A 21439-nucleotide genomic window follows, 5' to 3' on the forward strand; every position below is an offset into this window, starting at 1 on the left:
GGATGGGACATTTTGATTAGAGCCCGTATATGTGCGAAAGCTTATTGCAAAAACATTTATCAGTTTTAAGAGTGGTTTCCAACTGTAACATAGCGAATCGTTTTTTTTTATATACTTATTTTTTTTAAGCAAATAATTGTATTATTGCATAAGAAAACACCTTGCCTTAAAAGAGAGAAGTTACAGGTAAGATTCTTTAGAAATGTATGATAAGCTATTTCAGTGTTATAAGTATTCCTTGGTATAATGACAATTTGGCTAATGAACGAAATTGAAATGGGATTATTATTATTATAGAATATTTTAGAAACAAATCTAAGTTTTGCTCATCAAAATTATCTACTAGAGAAAATATAACTTATTTTTTAAAATACAGAAAGAAAAGAATTATATGTATATACGCTTACGAATTCTGACTGGGCTTCTAAACCTGAGGTCCCTGGCAAAGCATGAAGGGGGTTAACCTCACGATCTTGAGAAGTCTGGTCTGAGGCATTATGTGAAGCATCCAACTTGCTCTTGAATTTCCTCCCAGCTTGCGTAGAGCTTTCACTGGTGTTAGAGGGCTCCTGCCATTAAATGGTGCGGAGGATTGTGCTTGTCAAAACCGTTTAAACTTAGACCAGTATATTTGACTTTGGAGGGCCTTACAAGTTGCATCGATGTTTATTCGTTTCACATTGTTTTCGTATTCAAAAAGGGGTAAATGCAATCACTCTCTTCATAAAAGAAAGGGCAATATTTATCATGAAAAAAAAAACAAAAAAAAAACCCCTTTTAAATAATGAAAATTAGCACCCCCGGGTAAGCGGAGGAGGGATTTTGAATTGAAAGTTAAGTATTTTTAAGTATACAAAAACTTCCTAGGAATATGTCAATTGCCTTTAAAAACAATCAAGAAACGACAGAAAGCTTATCACAAGTAAATAATGGGCTAAAAGAAAAATTATATAGGTCCAAAATATTTTTTTGAATTTATAAAATAAATAAATAAGGCCGCGAATCGAAATTACAGAATAAAGACGCGACTCCTGAATCAAGATCTTGAAACGGTGATAGAATCTTTTAAGAAGACAATTGCGCTTCTGGAGAAAGAATTGAAATGTCTTAAGTCTCGTAAATATAGAATAAATATTACAAATTATAATTTCCAAATTTATTTTTTAAACAATTTGTTTACCCACCCTTGATGGGGGGGGGGTGTTTCTCTCATCGGAGGAGGGATTTTGTTCTGAAAGTTAAGTATTTTCCAGTATAAATACACTTCATAGGAATATGCAAACTGCCTATAAAAAAAATAAAGAAAATACACTTATACCAAGTAAATAATGTGATAAAAGAAAAATAATATTGGCCCCAAATAATTTTTTAAAATTTCCAAATACATAAACAAGGACGCTGATCTAAATTACATAATAAAGAAGTAACTACGGAATCAAGATCTTGAAACAGAGGTAGAATCTTTGAAGAAGAAAATTGCGCGGCTGGAAGAAGAATTGAAATGTCTGAAATCTCGTAAATAGAGCAGAAAAATTCAAAATTCTAATTTTCAAAATTATTTATTACAAAATTATTTTATCCACAATTGATGGGGGAGGGGTTTTCTTTCATCGGAGGAGGGATTTTGAATTGAAAGTTAAGTATTTTCCAGTAGAAATGACACTTCGAGGAATATGCCAATTGCCCTCGAGCCGGTCTAAGACCAATACAGACCATAACGACGGATTAAACAAATTGAATAATGTGTTTTAAGGCAACTAAGATAGGTCACAAATATGTATTTGATTTTTCAAAAGACATACATCCGGCCGATGATCGTAATTAAATACTACAGCCGCACCTACTGACTCAATATATTGTAAAGGATATCGAATTATGGAAAAAGAAACTATAGCGGATTTAATACGACTTGACATGTCTCAAAGAGATTCACGCTAAAAGAAAAAGTTACTATTCTAATTTTCATAATTATTTATTCCAAAATTATTTTACCCACAATTGATCGGGGAGGGGGGCGGCGGGATTTTTCCCTCCACCTTTAGTAAGAATTCTTACCCAACAAAATCTAAATAAAGTTTAGTAATTCTTATATTTCAGAGGAATTTCCATTTTACATTAGCCTAGTAACAAAAATTTACTTCCCATTTCATATTAATCGAGCAACCTCAGACCTTTACACCGTCCGCGGGACATGAGACACTACGAAAAGCTGAAGAATCCCTAGTCTGGGGTTACCAGTGCCCGAGGAGGCATTTTGCCCAACACTCGCGCGGTCTTTCCCTACAAAAAGACTAAAACATTACCCCAGGATGACGTTACTCTCACTTTGTTCCTACCCCAAATTTACCCACAGCTCTGGTAAGGGCCACAACTTAATTGAATGACACTAGGCTTTAGTGAATCTAACTCTGGCCTTACCCCAAATTAACCAACAGCCCTTTTAAGAGCCACAAATTAATTGAATGACACTATAGCATGTGACCACGTGGGAAGGACAAAGCTGTAAAATTAAGGAAACGGAATGTAAAAAGGGGGCCTTTCACATTTATCTAGCAACAAAGTTTAAGAATTTACTTGAAGCGAGTGAGATATTTTCAGTAAAAATAACCAAATTACACAAAAAAAAGATCAGTATATATAATTGAAACTTGCCTTTTTGTTACAAGTAATAAAGTTTACCTTCATATTCATCAATTTGATAAACATAAAAAGTATAGAAGGGGGGGCTACCCTGAGCGCATTATATTAAATAAACAGCCTTACCAAAATACCAAATATAGAGTGAAAGTGTACTCACATTGAAAATTGACAAATCCATTGTTTTCAAAGTTAATAAAATGTAATGTACTATAATCAATGTCTTAAAACATAATGACAGATTGGAATGTAGTGTGTGAACATCTTATAGAGTTTTTGCTCGAGTACATCATACGTAGCCAAGTTTAAAAAAAAAAAAAAAGTAATCAAGTTACTCTATATAGACTAACCACCGCTCTCTCACCGTTTGACACCAAAAAAATGGCTGCTACCTCATAAAAACCCGTCTGCAAAGCCAAGTATCGTTCGTAGTAATAGGTGACTGACCCGTGGTAAGCCAATGTACCGGTTAAACTACACGCATATCCATGCCTCAGGCTTGTGTAAGTACATGTATATTTGAAATCAGCACCTCTCTTACTACTGAAAATAAAAAACAAAGATATTTCAGTGACCCGCTTGTGCCGGAGAAAAAAAAACTGAAATAGAAGAAGATACCTTGTGGCCTTCGTGGAGGCCTTTTTTTTGCTTCTTTACCTATATTTATAATGTCTTGGCGAAAAGCTAAACATTCGTCCTTCAAGAAATTTACTATGCATTACGCGATATAGTCTAGTCGTTTCGTCAAAAGTTCATGGAAATTGGGGAAAAAATGTGAAAGCTGGTCCACAGAGGCAGTTTGATGTGCTCTTTAGAATGAGACTGGGACACAAGCGATCTGACCACCCAAACAACAATAGAAAAAAGATGCTGTCAATACAGAATATTGTAGTTCAAGCCACTTTTCTTATTTTTCAAGCCAACCTATTTTCTTTCTTTGTCAAGCCAAGAGACTGGAAGTTTCCTATATAGGAGCTTCCGACAAGGTGGTTCTAATAGTGTACCTTTTGTTTCGTATTGACACTATTTCTAGGATTCATAAGTTTTTGTTATTTTTTTTTGAACTGAAGTTTTTCCAAACTTTTATCACGTTTTAAAATAATTCGCAAAGAAAAAAAGTCTAAGCCAAAAACAAAATGTCACAGCTTAGCCCTTGAGGCGAATCTTATTTATTTTTGATTCTTCACATTTAAGTTTTTTTTGGGTGGAGGGAGGAGACTTATAATTTTTTTTTGGAATTATTTGATGCTAAAATATTTTTCATAGAAATATATTGACAGAAACCCTCGCATATCACCTTATGGATTAACAGTTAAATGAAATCAGAAGTAAGCTATAAATAGGTCTGACCTTGCCCACTAAAATCATGAATTATTTGTCTGGTGTATGAATCGAGTTTGAGGTCTGAGATTTCCTACGATGCTGTAGCTATCAGAACTGACATGTCAATGATGTTATTATGCTCTTAGAAATACCATCTAAACAAAATGTTTCATGCATTTGCTATGCCATTGAATTGTATGTGTTTGAATAGCATGTTTTATCTTTAGTTTAAAAAAATTCCCCTCCCTACTAGTTGTTCTTGAACATTTTATTTCAATTCGCGAAATATTTTTGAACCTGGACCTCCAGGGGACGGTAAAGAGTAGTAGTATCAAAACTAAATAGTGTATAAACAATGCCCTTGAATGGTTTGCGAGCTTAGCCCTTGAGGCGAATCTTACTCTTTTTTTTATTCCTCACATTTAATTTTTTTTTTTTTGGGAGAGGTGGAGGGGTTTTAGAATTATATTTTTGGAATAAGTCGATGCTAAAAAATTATTCATAGAAATATAGCCAAAAACAAAATGATTTCCTACGATGCTGTAGCCATCTGATCCAGCATATCAATGATATTATTATTTTCTTAGAAATATATTCTAAGCAATAGGTTTCATGCATTTGGTATGCCATTGAATTGTATGTGTTTGTACGTCTTGTATCATTTTTAGTTTAAAAAAATCCCCCCCCCACTAGTTGTTCTTGAACCTTTTAATTCAATTCATGAATTTTTTTGATCCTGGACGTTCAGCGGACGGTAAAGAGAAATATCAAAACTAAGAAATATATAAACGATGCCTTTGAATGATTTGCGTGCTTGGTCTTTGAGGCAAATCTTATATATTTTTGATTCTGAACATATTAATTTTTTTTTTAACTGAAGTTTTTTCACTGAGCTTCTTTTCAAGTCCTTGGCACCTTTCCAGGGCACTTTACAAGGCTATACACTATGGATTAGGCCTTCCTAATATTACTGTGACATCTACTTGAGCTAATTCTAAATCTCTGCTTGAACAACGGTATTATACAGGAAACAGAATCTGAGGAAAGTGGAACTTACAAGCCGAAGGTCTTGTGTGTTGTTATTTCTAATGGCAATAAGGTTGCTGCTATCATGCATAAGCCTCACATTGTACTTTATAATTTTTTCCACGCAGAATTTGATACAAGGTCTTATAAACAAATGTTTTTAAGGTGCCACTTGGTCCATCTATGAAAAAAATTTCTCTCCCAAAAATAATTAGGATCATTGACAGCCAGTAAAATATTGTCAACTGTTTCAAGCTGTTTCCCTTTTTGAAGCCAGGAAAGAGAATCTGAGGAAATTGAAACTTTCAAGCCGAAGGTCTTGTGTGTTGTTAGTCCAAATAGCAATTAAAAAGAGCACTAGCTCTCTCAACTTCCAATCGAATGAGTACTTTTTTAAGTTTCTACAACACCGCTTTCTATAAAAGCCTTATATACTCCAAGGGCATAATTTAAAACCCTTGCCCTGAAGGCTGTTGGGTGGGGGTTGTCATCCTTAAAGGCCTAATTTTTTTTAACTTTCTACTACATTGGAAAAATGGCTATTTCAAAATTTTGATTGGATGTGTTTGGGCTAATGGTGGGCGTCAGAAAGGGTCATGAAAAAGAACCATGTCGTTCAACGTTTAAATGTTCATTTGCCAGGACTTTATCTAATGCTCAATGTCGGCCAAGTACAAGAAGATTTGGCAGATATTGGACAACAAGGCCGTATCCAGGGGGGGGGGGTTACCCAGTTTGAACCCCCCCCCCCCCCGAAATTTTGACCGAGTCGAAAATAAGTCGAAAATTAGTAAAACCTAGGTAAAAATCAGTTAAATTAGTTGAAAACTGAGTCAAAAATTAGTAAACCCCCCCCCCCTCCCCGAAAAAGTCAAAAATTAGTACCCCCCCCCCCCGAAAAAAGTCCTGGATCCGCCCTTGTTGGACAACAAGGCTCAATATTGGAACCGTATTTCAACACAACAAGAAGTTAAAAGAAATGAAAAAGAAGGAATTTCTCTGTTATTGGGAAATGCTTGAACACTATAAATGAAATAGCAATACCAGTGGATCGGAACAAAGAATCCGTCGATTAAGTTACATTGGGCGAATTCACAAAGTAAATTTTGTAGCTTTTATCGACTACTTCTATTTACAAGTACATTTGTATCATGTTAAGAACGCAACGAGTTTTGAAGATCCTAAAACAGTTGATAACGTTGTATATTCCACATACAAAAAAGCATGCCTTGATCATGGCCTTGCATTAGACGATAAACAGTGGTTCGACACCCTAGAAGAATCTGCACTGTCCAAAATGCCTTCTGTAATGCGAATACTCTTCAAACATATTCTCGTTTTTGGTGATCCTACAGATCAGAAAGCTGTTTGGGAAACATTCAAAAATCAGTTGGCAGAAGGTCTCATCTTGCATGCAAGACGAAATAATCTATCTAAAGATCTTGTAGTAAAGCGTGCTTGTCGTATTATTGCATCGAAGTTAAAGAGGATGGCAACAGAAGGTCACAATTTTAGTTTTTGGGTCGAGCGATACGGCATGGACAACCTTGAGACCTATGAAAATGACCAAGGCTTGGAATTTCCAAATTCTAGTGAGTCAGTTGTTACTGATGATAGTATGTATCGGCTTCAAAAAGGGAAACAGCTTGAAACAGTTAACAATATTTTACTGGCTTTCAATAATCCTAATTATATTTGGGAAAAAAGTTTTTTTCATAGATGGACAAGGTGGTACCGGTAAAAACATTTCTTTATAACATCTTGTATAAAATTCTGTGTGGAAAAAATTAAAAAGTACAATGAAAGGCTTATACAGGATAGCAGTAACCTTATTGCCATTAGGACTAACACCACACAAGATCTTCGGCTTGAAAGTTCCACTTTCCTCAGATTCTGTATCCTGTATAATACCTGATTCAAGCAGAGGTTTAGAATTATCTCAAGTAGATGTTTTTCTACTTGACAAAACACCCGTGCATCCCAAGTAATGCTTATAAAATATGGATCAGTTGTCGCTGTCCATTGCAAATCCAAACCTACCATTTGGTGGGAAATTTATAGTTGCTGGAGGTGATTTCCGACAGTGTTTACCAGTTCAACCCCGTGTGCTCATTTGATTGAAAATTGAGAGAACTAGTGCTCTTTTTGATTGTCATTTGGACTAACAACACACAAGCCCTTCGGCTTGAAAGTTCCAATTTCCTCAGATTCTGTTTCCTGCATAATACCTGGTTCAACAGAGCTTTAGAATTAGCTTAAGTAGATGTTTTCCTACTTGACAAAAAATCTGTGCTTCCCAAGTATGGCTTATAAAATATGGATCAGCTGTTGCGGTCCATTGCAAATCCAAACCTACCATTTGGTGGGAAAATTTTAGTTGCTGGCAAAAACTTCTCTTTCTTCCAACAATTTATCTAGTCCAGGTTTTTGATTTTCAAAGGTTGGAAAGGCATTGATGACAACCTTTGTGTCTTTTACTTGCTGAGGTGGTGGTACAAACACTTCTTCATTTGCCTTGGCCTGTCGTTTGTCACTATGAAAGACGCATCGCCGAACCTTTTGTTTCTTTTAATTGTTCAGGTGGTGGGACAAAAACATCTTTTTCTTCCAACGATTTATCCAGTCCATACTTTTGATTTTCAAAAGTATGGTAGGTATTGGTGACCTTATCCATGTCAAAATCCAAAACCAAATCATCATCGTAATCATTTTCATATTTTTGGTTCTTTACATCTCGGCTTATCTTTCTTTATTATGAAATACATATTGCCGAACCTTTGTTTTTTTTAGCAAAGGTATGGGGCGAGCAACGGGCTTCTTTAAATAGTTTCTCATTGTCGCTTGTCTTCTAAACGCAGACAATTTGAGCCTTTTCTTGATGTCATGACGTTTATATTAAGGAACAAACTGTAGCCCAATAGTAACTGAAGTAATAAAATGAATCATTATATAGATTATTATTTTAACTATATTTGTTAAGAATTTACAGTGATACTAGAAAGGCCCAATCCCTAGTGTATGGCCTTGACAAGTGCCCTGGAAAGGTGCCAAGGACTTGAAAAACGTTCAGTGAAAAAACTTCAGTTATAAAAAATAATATGTTCGGAATCAAAAATATATAAGATTTGCCTAAAAGGCTAAGCACGCAAACCATTCAAAGGCATCGTTTATATATTTTTTAGTTTTGATATTTCTCTTTACCGTCCTCTAAATGTCCAGATTCAAAAATAATTCATAAATTGAATTAAAAGGTTCAAGAACAACTAGTAGGGAAGGAATTCTTTTAAACTAAAAATGATACATGATGTACAAACACATACAATTCAATTGCATAGAAAATGCATGAAACCTATTGTTTAGAATGTATTTCAAAGAAAATAATAATATCATTGATATGCTGGATCAGATGGCTACAGCATCGTAGGAAATCATTTTGTTTTTGGCTATATTTCTATGAATAATTTTTTAGCATCGATTTATTCCAAAAATATAATGCTAAGCCCCCCCTCCAAAAAAAAATTAAAATGTAATGTAAGAAATAAAAAAAAGAAAGAATCGCCTAAGGGCTAAGCACGCAAACCATTCAAAGGCATTGTTTTTACACTATTTAGTTTTGAAACTGCTCTTTACCGTCCCCTGAAGGTCCAGGTTCAAAAATATTTCACGATTTGAATTAAAATGTTCAAAAACAGCTAGTAGGGAGGGGTATTTCTTAAAACTAAAGATGATACATGATATTCCAACATATAAAATTAAATGGCATAGCAAATGCATGAAACCTATTGCTTCGATCGTATTTCTAAGAAAATAATAATATCATTGACATATTGGTTCTGATGGCTACAGCATCGGAGGAAATCTCAGACTTCACCCTCGATTCCTACACCAGACAAATAAGTCATGATTTCAGTGGGCACAGTCGAACCTATTTGTAGCTTACTACTGATTTCATTTAGTTGTTAATTCATAAGGTGATATGCGAGGGTTTCTGTCAATATATTTCTATCAACAATTTGAAGTGAACAATTTTTTTTTTGGGGGGGGGGGGGGGCGGGTAACTTTCCTGTCAAATTCAGCCTTAGTAATACTCTCTACAGAAATAGTAATTTTAGTGATAGTATTGGTAGTAGTAGTTGTAGTAGTTGTGGTAGCAGTAGAAGTAGTGGTAGATGTAATAGCAGTAGTATTAAAATATTGCCTTTTTGGTCGATTGAACATCTCCCTTATCATTTCCTGAAAGTTCTAAATTAGTATACTCAGTCATTCCTTCGCCACGCTCTTTTGATAACCCATATGCATTACATAATATGGTTTGGTTTAGTTGGTACAATCCCTTTATATGGGCCTCTCTAAAGAAGTCCAACAAGAGATACTACCGTCAAATGGGAGAGACGCAATGAAAAATCCGTTTTTACGAGATGATTCAATACACCACTATAGAGAAATTCATTGTATAGGGTGGTTTTAAGATATTTAAAGTGTTGTTTTTTGTTTTTTTTTTTTTTGGGGGGGGGGGAAAGGGAATTAGGGTAGGTTACGTATTTAATATAGGATATGCTTTGCCCCCCACTCCCCCTAATGTGCAAATATATAGCCAAAATTTGTTGCTAAACTATTATATTGTCATCCTATTTTTTTCGTTTCATTAGCATTAATCAAACTTGACTTTTTAGAAAGGCCCATATAAAGAGATTGTACCATTTAGTTTAACACTCCCCTCCAAGCTCCCCGAAAGACTCCACTGAATGCCCGTCGTATTTTGGGAAAGTAGGAGTCGAACTTGCATATCTTTTCTGAATAACGTATACTATATGTAAACAGTGAACCAATTGCCTAACTTACAGCCCCTACCCAGAAGCCTTAGGGGAGGGGGGTTGACATTCCCAAACATATAATTATTGACCTTTCAACAATGCTGAAAAAAAGATGTGCCGAAATTTTTTTTGAATGTTCGTCTTGGGAAATAATGGGTGGCGGGGATTGTTGTTCTCAAATCCCTGTCGACTCTTAAACAGGGCAATATAACCTTCTATTTCAAATCAAATAAGCCCCGATCTAAAGTTTATGCGACCACCCATTCCATAAAAACCTTATATGTCTCCAGGGCATAGCTTACAGCCCTTACGCCAGGGCTTTTGGGGTTGTTTCAACCCTATAGGCATTTTCATGTGTTCCTTGGACTATTTTGAGCCAAATGGTCCATTTGGACGTCATGACATCAAAAAAAGGCTCAATTTGTCTGCATTTAGAAGTAAAGTGACAAACAAAATCATTTATAGAAGCATGCCGTCCGCCGAGTACCGGGAGCCCGGCGACGTCGTCACCGGCTCCCAGGACTCGGCACGGGGTTAGACTTCTAGATATAGATTTTCACTGTCGCTTGTCTTCTAAACGCAGACACCTTGAGCCTTTTCTTGATGTCATGACGTCCAAATGGACCTTAAATTAGAAGTGTTGCCCTTGTAAAATTGCATTTTTTTTTTTATTGGACCTTTAACTTTTGTCTTGTCTTTTGTTATTATGAAAGAAAATTCGCCGAACCTTTGTTTCTTTCAATTATTCAGGTGTTGGGATAAAAACTTCTCTTTCTTCCAACAATTTATCTAGTACAGGTTTTTTTTTATTTTCAAAGGTATGGATGGCATTGACGACAACCTTTATTTCTTTTACTTGCTCAGGTGGTGGTACAAAAACTTATTCTTTTGCCTTGGCTTGTCTTTTTTAATCATGAAAGACTTATCGCCGAACCTTTTGTTTCTTTTAATTGTTCAGGTTGCGGGACAAAAACATCTTTTTCTTCCAACGATTTATCCAGTCCATATTTTTGATTTTCAAAAGTATGGTAGGTATTCATGACCTTATCTATGTCCAAATCCAAAATCCAATCATCATCGCAATCATTTTCATTTGTTGGGTTCGTTACACCTCGGCTTATCTTTCGTCATTATGAAATACATATTTCCGAACCTTTTTTTTTTTAACAAAAGTAAGGGGCATGCGACAGGCTTCTGTAGATAAATTCTTATTGTCGCTTGTCTTCTAAACTCAGACAATTTAAACTTTTTTTGATGTCATAACGTTTCCGGGTTGCAGCGGTAGCTAGCAACCTAGTAAGAGACGATCACGTCCAATGTTAAGAAATATAAAAACCCATAGTTCCTAACAGAGGAGTCAGATCAAAACAAAAAGTACACCATTAGAACCGCCTTGTCCGAAACCTCTATAAAGGAAACTTACCGCCCTTTGGCTTGAATAACAAAGAAAATATATTGGCTTGAAAATCAAGCAAATTGACTTTTACCACGTTATTCTCCACAAACGGGATATTTTTTTCTTTTTTTCTCTTTTCTTTGTTTCCAGAGATAGCTTGGCACTGGAACATCGTAGAGGGTTGTTCAATAGCTCATTTTAAAGGAAATTAATTGGGTTAAAAACCTTTTGTAACTAAAATAAATTATTTCTAAAAGAGAATAAATTTTTCTACCAAAAACTGCATTTTTGATGTCTTTTCACACTGCAGTCTTTCAAACATAGTCGTATACCAGCGGTAAGATTTGATACTCTTAAAGGATCATCGTTTTCAGGGCCACACAGAATTCCTACAAGGGTTATCCGTGCCATTCTCCCATCTATTCTGTCACCAGTGGCTAAGCTTGTCAATCTGTCTTTTGAGATAGGAATTTTTCCTGAATCTCTCAAGCGAGCTAAGGTTATAGTGCTGTATCAATTTACAGTAAATAACGATCTCTCGCTCATAGTAACTGATATATGATGGTTCTAGGGGTAGTTACAGTAAAGAACGATCTCTCGCCAATAGTAACTGATAAACAGTGGCGCCAGAGGTAGCTACAAGTACATAAAAGGATCGATAGGGTTCATCGTAAATGCAGAATATGTAAGTTTCATCAAATATTTCCGGGTTGCAGCGGTAGCTAGCGACCTAGTAAGAGACGATCACGTCCAATGTTAAGAAATATAAAAACCCATAGCTCCAAAATAGAATAAGGAACGAACTGTAACCCATAGTAACTTAAGTATGAAATCAAACGATTCGTGGTCATAATAAAGAGCTGTGTAATGGCTCATTTTAAAAGAAACTGCTGTATATAGAAACCTTTTGTAATTAACAAAATTAATTCTACATTAAAAGACGATCATTGGAATAAAAACTTATTGCATACATTGGACTTAGTTAGCTACTTGATCGTTTGACGTTCGTCTCTTACTATTTCAAAGAAGAAAAAGCAGTAGGCTTTTTCCTGTTTGTAATATATTATAATAAGGAACGAACTGTAACCCATAGTATTATAATAAAGAACGAATATAAAGTTATTATAATCATTACTTAAATGATCAATCATAAATGGTGTCATTTATCAAACAGCTCGTGGTAACGAGTTTCATAGTAAAGAACGAATACATTAAGGAACGAACTGTAGCCCATAGTAACTGAAGTAATAAAAGGAATCATTATATAGATGCTTTTTTTAACTATATTTGTTAGGAATTTACAGTAATATCAGAAAGGACCAATCCATGTCCCTTGCTATACTACTTTCAGCTTGGAGAGGATCGTCAGGGGTAATTTATAATTTCTAGAAACGCGGATTGAGGTATGTGGGGATTTTGACGAGTGTGATCTCAACAAGGCCTATAAGTCTAGGAGGTGTTTTATCTAGCCAAGCTTTTGGAGGTTGTCAACAACATTTGAGAGCCCAACCTGACTGAACGTAGTTTCAGAAAGGGCTATGCTTTCTTGTGGATACAGCTATGCATTGTGTATCTTCATATATGAGTCAGTATATTGAATACATTATTCTTCTTCTTTGCCATTTGCAAAATAATTTTCTATGTTGTATCTTTTCTGATGGATGTTCACCGGTAGATACCAGAAAAGACCGAAATAATATCGTTTTCGATATCAATATTTATGTTTCAATATTCAATATCGATATTTGGTGCGATATATCGATATACCGATTTTGATATCCAATATCACCCAACACTAATGGTGATTCGAATGGTTCAGGTTCCATTCAATCTGACACATTTTTTTGGACTATCAGGCTGATTTTCAAAATTTTTGCAAATTTGTTTTCATAAGAAGTTGCTACCACAAGGTTAAACCAAGTAATAGTTACCATTCCTAAATCAGCTTCAAATGGCAGTTTAGGCTCATTTTTTTCAAGTATGTTTTTAGACTATCAGTTACTATGGGCCAGAGTACGTTCTTTACTTTGTTGCAACTGGCACTGCAACAACTTTAAAACATTATTTGCAGAATAAATAACAATTATTTAGACTATCATTCTTGCTTCAAATTTAAAGGTCGATCTGTCAATATATAATTTAATTGTTTGTGTGAATAATCGTTTATTGCAATAATTACATAATTTGTATTAATATTATACTAATGAACGAACTTTGAATTATGTCTTTGAGGACGACCCCCCCCCCAGCGCCCGCCGGGCCAGGGTCATAACTTATACCCTCGAGGCCTAAAAGGTTTTTATATAAAGGGCGGTCGTACAAACTTTGGAGGGGTCACTTTGATTGGTAATCAGAAGTTTCAATGTACTTTTAAGAGTCAAAGTGATTGGAGTGCAGCTATCCCTCCTGACGTCATATTTTCTCGAAATTCGTCTGAAGGAAATTTGGAAAGGGATGGAGGGAAAATTCAAAAGGGATGGAGGGCAACTAGCCCCCCCCCCCCACAAAAAAATACGACACCCCTTTTTTTCACAAAACGCGAATGACTCAAATTGAGAAATAGTAATTTTGTTCAAAATAGTCCAGAAAACATATCTAGTTGAAGGGTCTGCAAATTATGCCTTTGAGCATGAAACTCCCCCCCCACAGCCCTCAGGGCAAGGGTTGCAAGTTCTGCTTTGGGGAATATAAGGTTCTTATAGAAAGGGTGGTCGCATATACTTCGGAGGGGGCTCATTAGATTTGTAATCAGAATTTCTACTGTTCTTTTTAAGAGTCAAAGCGATCGAACGGCAGCTATCCTCCCCAAAAAAAACACATACACGTTGTGTTTTCACAAAATGTGTCCAATAGAAATTTTGAGATAACAATTTTATTCAAAATAGTCCAGAGATCATATATCAATGCTTAAGGGTTTAATAAAGGCCACCAGAGCCTGGGGGCAACGATTCCCTTTTAAGAGTTAAAAGTGAAGGAGGGCAACTAGCCCCCCCAACTACTTTTCTTTTCACCACACTTATTTTATTGAAATTGTGAAATAGCCATTTGGTTCAAAATAGTCCAAAGAACACATGAAAATGCCTACAGGGTTGAAACAGCCCCCAGAGCCCTGAGGCAAGTGTTATAAGTTACGTCCTGTAGGCATATAATGTTTCTATGGAATGTCTGGTCGTATAAACTTCAGATTGGGCCCGTTTGATTTGAAATGGGAAATTGTAGTGCCCTTTTTAAGAGTCAAAAGTGATTTGAGAGCAGCCAGCCCTCTCTGCTCATCATTTCCTTAAGCATATCCAATCAAAAATTTTGAGATAGTAACTTCTTCAACCTAGTTGAAGGGTCTGCAAATTATGCCTTTGAGCTTGACAATTCCTCCCCCCCCCCCACAGCCCTCAGGGCAAGGGTTGTAAGTTTTTTCCCAAGGGCACATAAGGTTTTTATAGAAAAGGTGGTCGCATATACTTCGGAGGGGGCTCATTAGATTTGTAATCAGAATTTTTACTGTTCTATTTAAGAGTCGAAGTGATCGGATGAAAGCTACCCCCCCACACACACCCACACATGTTGTGTTTTCTCAAAATGTGTCCAATAGAAATTTTGAAATAACGATTTTATTCAAAATAGTCCAGAGATCATATAACAATGCTTATGTTAATGGTTTTGTACAAGTCACCAGAGCCTGGGGACGGCGGTTCCCTTTTAAGAGTACAAAGTGAAGGAGGGCAACTAGCCCCTCCCCCCTCCAACTACTCTTCTTTTCACCACACACATTTTATTTAAATTTTAAAATAGCCATTTGGTTCAAAATAGTCCAAGGAATACATGAAAATGCCTACACGGTTGAAACAACCCCCAGAGCCCTGGAGTAAGGGCTGTAAGCTATGCCCTGGAGACATATAAGGTTTTTATGGAATGGGTGGTCGCATAAACTCTTGATCGGGGCTTATTTGAATTGAAATAGAAGCCCACCCATCATTTCCCAAGACGAACATTCAAAAAAAGTTTCGGCGCATCTTTTATTCAGATGTGCCTGGGAAAATTTGCCCTATTACCAATAAAAGGGAAAAACACCTTTTAAAAGTCACAAAACCTTAATGAAAATCACACCATCAGATTCAGCGTATCAGAGAACCATACTGTAGGGGTTTCAAGCTCCTATCTGCAAAAATGTAAAATTTGTTGTTTTTTGCCAGAAGAAAGATTATAGTAATTGATGAACTCCTGCCCATATTAATCTATATCTTGTCAAATTATTACAGACATACAGTTTTACTGTAACGTCATTTATGGTTGTAACCTACGGTTATGACATCATTCATCATTATTATATGAAGAAGCATTATTTTATTATTTAAAATTTTTAGTTTTGTTACGTACAAAAGCCACTACATATAGCTGTTTCCTGTAATATGAGCCTTTAAACCGTTCTCCATGGTGTTTTAGTGTACTGCATGCAGTGGAGAGAAATAAAACAGAAAAAACGGGACGCATCAGAGCTACCCACACAAAAAAAACAATTTTCATTGTTTTTCAAGCCAAGAATTTTTTGCCATTACAACTCGAATGTTGCTGGTTGTGTTTCAAAATAATATGATTTTTTGGATTTCAGGTCTTTTTTTATACTTTAAATTTACATAATAAATATACTTTTACAGTAGTGTGTTATTATTAGAACTTTTTCAGCATTGCTTACATGCATCTATAAATCTGTTGAACCCTAAATTTCTAGTGCCTTATCATTACTTTCAAAAAAATCTGTAAATTCTTGCATCGGTTTAATACTTGTACTTTTTGGCTTTTCTGATTAATGTTAAATTTGTACAAATGAAAGTCAACTGCTAAATAAAAGGATATTGAACTATTATTTGTACGTCGTGGAAAGGAGGTTGAGTTTTTGAAATAAGTATGTCAAATTTGTCTTCAAGATATTCTTTTAGTGTTAGAAATTAATTCAAAATTGCAAAAGTATTCTCAACAATATATTTAAAAAAGTCCTTATTTTTTACTGCTAGTTTAATATCATGCTAATTTATAAATGACGCTAAACTAACTTGAAATTGCTTTGAGGGTAGTTTCACTGTGAAAGAAATATTTATTAGTATCAAATGAGACTATTTTTACAATTAATATTCTTTGTTTACTGTTTAGAAGGAGCTCCTTTGAATCTTAACTACAGTCGTGACTTAAGCAAGTACATCATGCCAGAAAAAATTACAGCCATTATTCCCAACGAAGGTCTATGTAAGACAGCGATGCCATTCATACTAGTCATTGTCCCATCTGCTTTTGTCAATTTCGATAAACGTTCTGTTATTCGTGAAACATGGGGCTCTGCTTTTAAAAATTATAATTATAAAGGATACAACTTAGTTTTAGCTTTCATTGTTGGGAAACCTCTAAATTCTAGTCTCGAAAGCCAAATTTTAGCCGAGAGCAATGCTTATAATGACATTATACAAGAGGACTTTATTGATAATTACCAGAATCTTACTCTCAAGTCAGTTATGCTTTTGAAATGGGTTGCAAGATATTGCAGGGAAGCTGAATATGTGGTAAAAGTTGACGATGATGTTTATTTAAATTTGGATAATTTATTGAGTTTTCTGAACATACATGGTAAGAAAATGTTGATTGGTGGCAACTTGAATTGCTATGGACAGCCAATTCGCTCTAATTCTTCAAAATGGTACATGCCTTATGATGTTTTTCCAGGCTCTGTGTATCCTCCTTACACGTCAGGCGCTGCATATGTTTTGAGTGGGAATATAATTCAGAGCCTCTACAAAACTGCGTTATCAACACCCTTAGTGCACGTGGAAGATATGTTTTTAACAGGTGTTGTTGCTAAGAAATTAAACATTTCCCCAGTTCATTTTGGTCTTTATACTTATTTTAAAAGGGAGATCAAAGCTTGTGAATACAAAAAATATGTTTTTATAATTGAAATGAAACCTTCTGATATAAAATTTCTATGGAGTCAACTCAACCAACAGCAACCTGCTATTGAATGTGAGACACCAGATTTTCAAACAATGAAAGTCACCAAGTGTAATTAAAACACTTCTAAACTGAGAAAATTAAATCCTATTAAAACACTAAATTATAATTAGAGAACAGCTTGGTTACCACAAATTTTTTAAGTTTACCTGTGTTTTACATGTCTTGTTGTTTTTAAATTTTTCCACTTAGTCAATTGAAACAACCAAACTGTTTATGGACTGTTTTGGGTAACCGTCTGACTGACCGTATTTCAAACCGTAAGCTGTGCGAAAAACGTTGTTCTTTCCCAATTTCAGGGGATTTAATAAAAAACAGGTTGAGATGGCTAGGGTACGTTCTGCGGATAAAGGTTAGCAGATTGTCAAATATTGCCCTTTTCGGCAAACCATTTAGGGCCAAACAATCCGGTCATCCCCAAACGGGGTGGGAGTTTGTGGAAATGAAAGATTTAAAGAAAACTGGAACTTCTTGGGATGCTGCAAAGAGGGAGGCTTGGAATCGATTGGGACGGAGGAGGAGCAATCGTGGCTGTGTTGGTCTCAGGTGACTTGGTGCTGCAATGATTTGTCAAAAGCAATAGTAGTTGATTTAATTTTCACTGGCCTTGTTGCTTTAAGCGAAGGCATACGATATTAACGGCATTTACTGAGGAATTCAAAAAAAGGTTTTAAAATTTTTGAATTTATGCTATTGGATTACCAACAACAGAGCTATGAAGATCCCCTGAACCTGAGTTCACCGCAAAGTAAAAAAAAAGGTAATGATTTTTGCAAGAGTTTTAAGTTTGTTAAACTGCATTTCACATATGATACTGAATTAAATCAGCAAATTCTCTTTTTGAGCTTTTACCATGCATCGTTTCACTGAACTGTTTTACCACATCACAAAAGTGCTTGTTTTTGTTTTGCTTTTTAAAGTCTTCTTATCAAATGTAAACACTGATTCTTGAAAAATCTTCACACAAAATCGGTTCTTCAGAACTTGTCTTGTTGCTCTTTTGGATTTAAAATCAGGGTATCTGTTTCCTAATTCCAGGGCCACAAGACATCTAAAGAGAAGGCAGCTGCTTCCTAACACCGGTAACAGGCATTATCCAATCATAGGCAGCGCTAGCGCGCTGCCTAAGTAAAGAACGATGTGGCCACAATGTGTTTTTTTCTTCTTTCTTCGACAGGCACTTCGTATTGAAGGAGTTGTCGTAGAAACTTCAAAAAGGGCTCATTTGATTTGAAATTGGGGTGGCTAGTACCCTTTTTAATAGTCGAAAGTGATTGGAGGGCAACTAGCCCCCCCACACCCATCATTCCCCCAAACACATCCAATCAAAATTTTGAGATAGCCATTTTGTTCAGCATAGTTGATTTCCAGATAGAAAATATGTTTTTCAGAAGGACACTCCCCCACAACCCTCAGGACAAGGGTTTTAAGTTATGCCCTAGGGGCATCTAAGGTGTTTATAGAAGGCGTTGTCGTAGAAACTTCAAAACAGGCTCATTCGACTGAAAATTCGAAGGGTTAGTACATTTCTTAATAGTTGAAAGTGATTATTAAGAAATGTACTAACCCTTCGAAGTTTCAGTCGAATGAGCCTGTTTTTAAGATTCTACGACAACGCCTTCTATAAAAACCTTATATGCCCCCAGGGCATAACTTAAAACCCTTGTCCAGAGGGTTGTGGGGGAGTGTCCTTCTGAAAAACATATTTTCTATCTGGAAATCAACTACGCTGAACAAAATGGCTATCTCAAAATTTTGATTGGATGTGTTTCGAGGAATGATGGGCGTGGGGAAGCTAGTTGCCCTCCAATCACTTTCGACTATTAAAAAGGGCAATAAAACTCTCAATTTCCAATCCAATTAACCCCTCTTGAGGTTTCTATGACAACCCCTTCCATATGAAGTGCCTTTCTCTAAAGGAAAAAAATAATACATAGTAGGCTACATTGTGCCAACATCGTTCTTATATGCCCTCAGGGCATAACTTAAAACCCTTGCCCCGAGGGCTGTGGGGAAGTATCCTCCTCAAAAACATATTTATCTATCGGGAAATCAACAACGCTGAGCAAAATGGCTATCTCAAAATTTTGCTTGGACGTGTTGGGGGGAATGATGGGCGGGGGGAGAGTTGCTCTCAAATCACTTTTGACATTTAAAAAGGGCAGGAGCCACTCCAATGTCCATTCGAATGAGCTACTTTCGAAGTTTCTACGACAGCGCATTCTATAAAAACAGTACATACCCACTGGGTATTCCTTAAACGCCGTGCACTGAGAAGTCTGGAAGAGTGGCCACCTAAAAAACGTATTTTCTATCTTCGAATCAACTACGCTAAGTAAAATGGTTATCTCAAAATTTTGATTGGATGTCTATGGGGGAATAATGGGCGTTGGGAGGGGGCTAGTTGCCCTCCAATCACTTTCGACTATTCAAAAGGGCACTGGCCCTTTGAACTTCCAATAGAATGAGCCTGTTTTGAAGTTTCTACGACAACACCTTCTATAAAAAACATTATATGCCCCCAGGGCATAACTTAAAACCCTTGCCCTGAGGGTTGTGGGGAAGTGTCCTCCCCAAAAACACATTTTATATCTGGAAATCAGCTACGCTGAACAAAATGGCTATCTCAAAAATTTGATTAGATGTGTTTGGGGGAATAATGGGCATGGTGGGGCTCCTTGCCCTCCAATCACTTTCAATTATTAAGAAGGGTACTAACCCTTCGAATTTCCAGTCGAATGAGCCTATTTTGAAGTTATTAAGACAACACCTTCTATAAAAACCTTATATGCCCCCAGGGCATAACTTAAAACCCTTGCCCTGAGGGTTGTGGGGGAGTGTACTTCTCAAAAACAGATTTTCTATCTGGAAATCAACTACGCTGAACAAAATGGCTATCTCAAAATGTTGATTGGATGTGTTTGGAGGAAATATGGGCGTGGGGTGGCTAGTTGCCCTCCAATCACTTTCGACTAATAAAAAGGGCAATAGAACTCTCAATTTCCAATCCAATGAGCCCCTTTTGAAGTTTCTACGACGACCCCTTCCATATGAAGTGCCCTGCTCTAAAGGGAAAAAATAATACATAGTACATTGTGCCAACATCGTTCTTATATGCCCTCAGGGCATAACTTAAAACCCTTGCCCCGAGGGTTGTGGGGGAGTGTCCTCCTCAAAAATATATTTATCTACTGGGAAATCAACAACGCTGAGCAAAATGGCTATCTCAAAATTTTGATTGGATGTGTTTGGGGGAATGATGGGCGTGGGGGGGCTAGTTGCCCTCCAATCACTTTCGACTATTAGAAAGGGTACTAGCCACACCAATTTCAAATCAAATGAGCCATTTTTGAAGTTTCTACGACAACTCCTTCAATACGAAGTGCCTGTCGAAGAAAGAAGAAAAAAAACACATTGTGGCCACATCGTTCTTTACTTAGGCAGCGCTCTAGCGCTGCCTATGATTGGATAATGCCTGTTCCCGGTGTTAGGAAGCAGCTGCCTTCTCTTTAAATGTCTTGTGGCCCTGGAATTAGGAAACAGATACCCTGATTTTAAATCCAAAAGAGGAACAAGACAAGTTCTGAAGAACCGATTTTGTGTGAAGATTTTTCAAGAATCAGTGTTTACATTTGATAAGAAGACTTTAAAAAGCAAAACAAAAACAAGCACTTTTGTGATGTGGTAAAACAGTTCAGTGAAACGATGCATGGTAAAAGCTCAAAAAGAGAATTTGCTGATTTAATTCAGTATCATATGTGAAATGCAGTTTAACAAACTTAAAACTCTTGCAAAAATCATTACCTTTTTTTTACTTTGCGGTAAACTCAGGTTCAGGGGATCTTCATAGCTCTGTTGTTGGTAATCCAATAGCATAAATTCAAAAATTTTAAAACCTTTTTTTGAATTCCTCAGTAAATGCCGTTAATATCGTATGCCTTCGCTTAAAGCAACAAGGCCAGTGAAAATTAAATCAACTACTATTGCTTTTGACAAATCATTGCAGCACCAAGTCACCTGAGACCAACACAGCTACGATTGCTCCTCCTCCGTCCCAATCGATTCCAAGCCTCCCTCTTTGCAGCATCCCAAGAAGTTCCAGTTTTCTTTAAATCTTTCATTTCCACAAACTCCCACCCCGTTTGGGGATGACCGGATTGTTTGGCCCTAAATGGTTTGCCGAAAAGGGCATTATTGTATCGAAGTTAAATACGATGACAATAGAAGGTCGCAATTTTAGTTTTTGGGT

At 36.3% G+C, this 21439-nt stretch overlaps 1 pseudogene; it reads left to right on the forward strand.

Moving 5' to 3' along the window:
• Window positions 1-17303, forward strand: part of LOC148941567 (beta-1,3-galactosyltransferase 1-like) — a 24703-nt pseudogene extending 7400 nt beyond the window's left edge.
• The last annotated feature ends 4136 nt before the right edge of the window (window positions 17304-21439 follow it).

This window comes from Artemia sp. Qi Xiang Cuo, chromosome 18 (genome assembly GCF_049724085.1).
Source record: "Artemia sp. Qi Xiang Cuo chromosome 18, ASM4972408v1, whole genome shotgun sequence".
Taxonomy (NCBI): Eukaryota; Metazoa; Arthropoda; class Branchiopoda; order Anostraca; family Artemiidae; genus Artemia; species Artemia sp. Qi Xiang Cuo.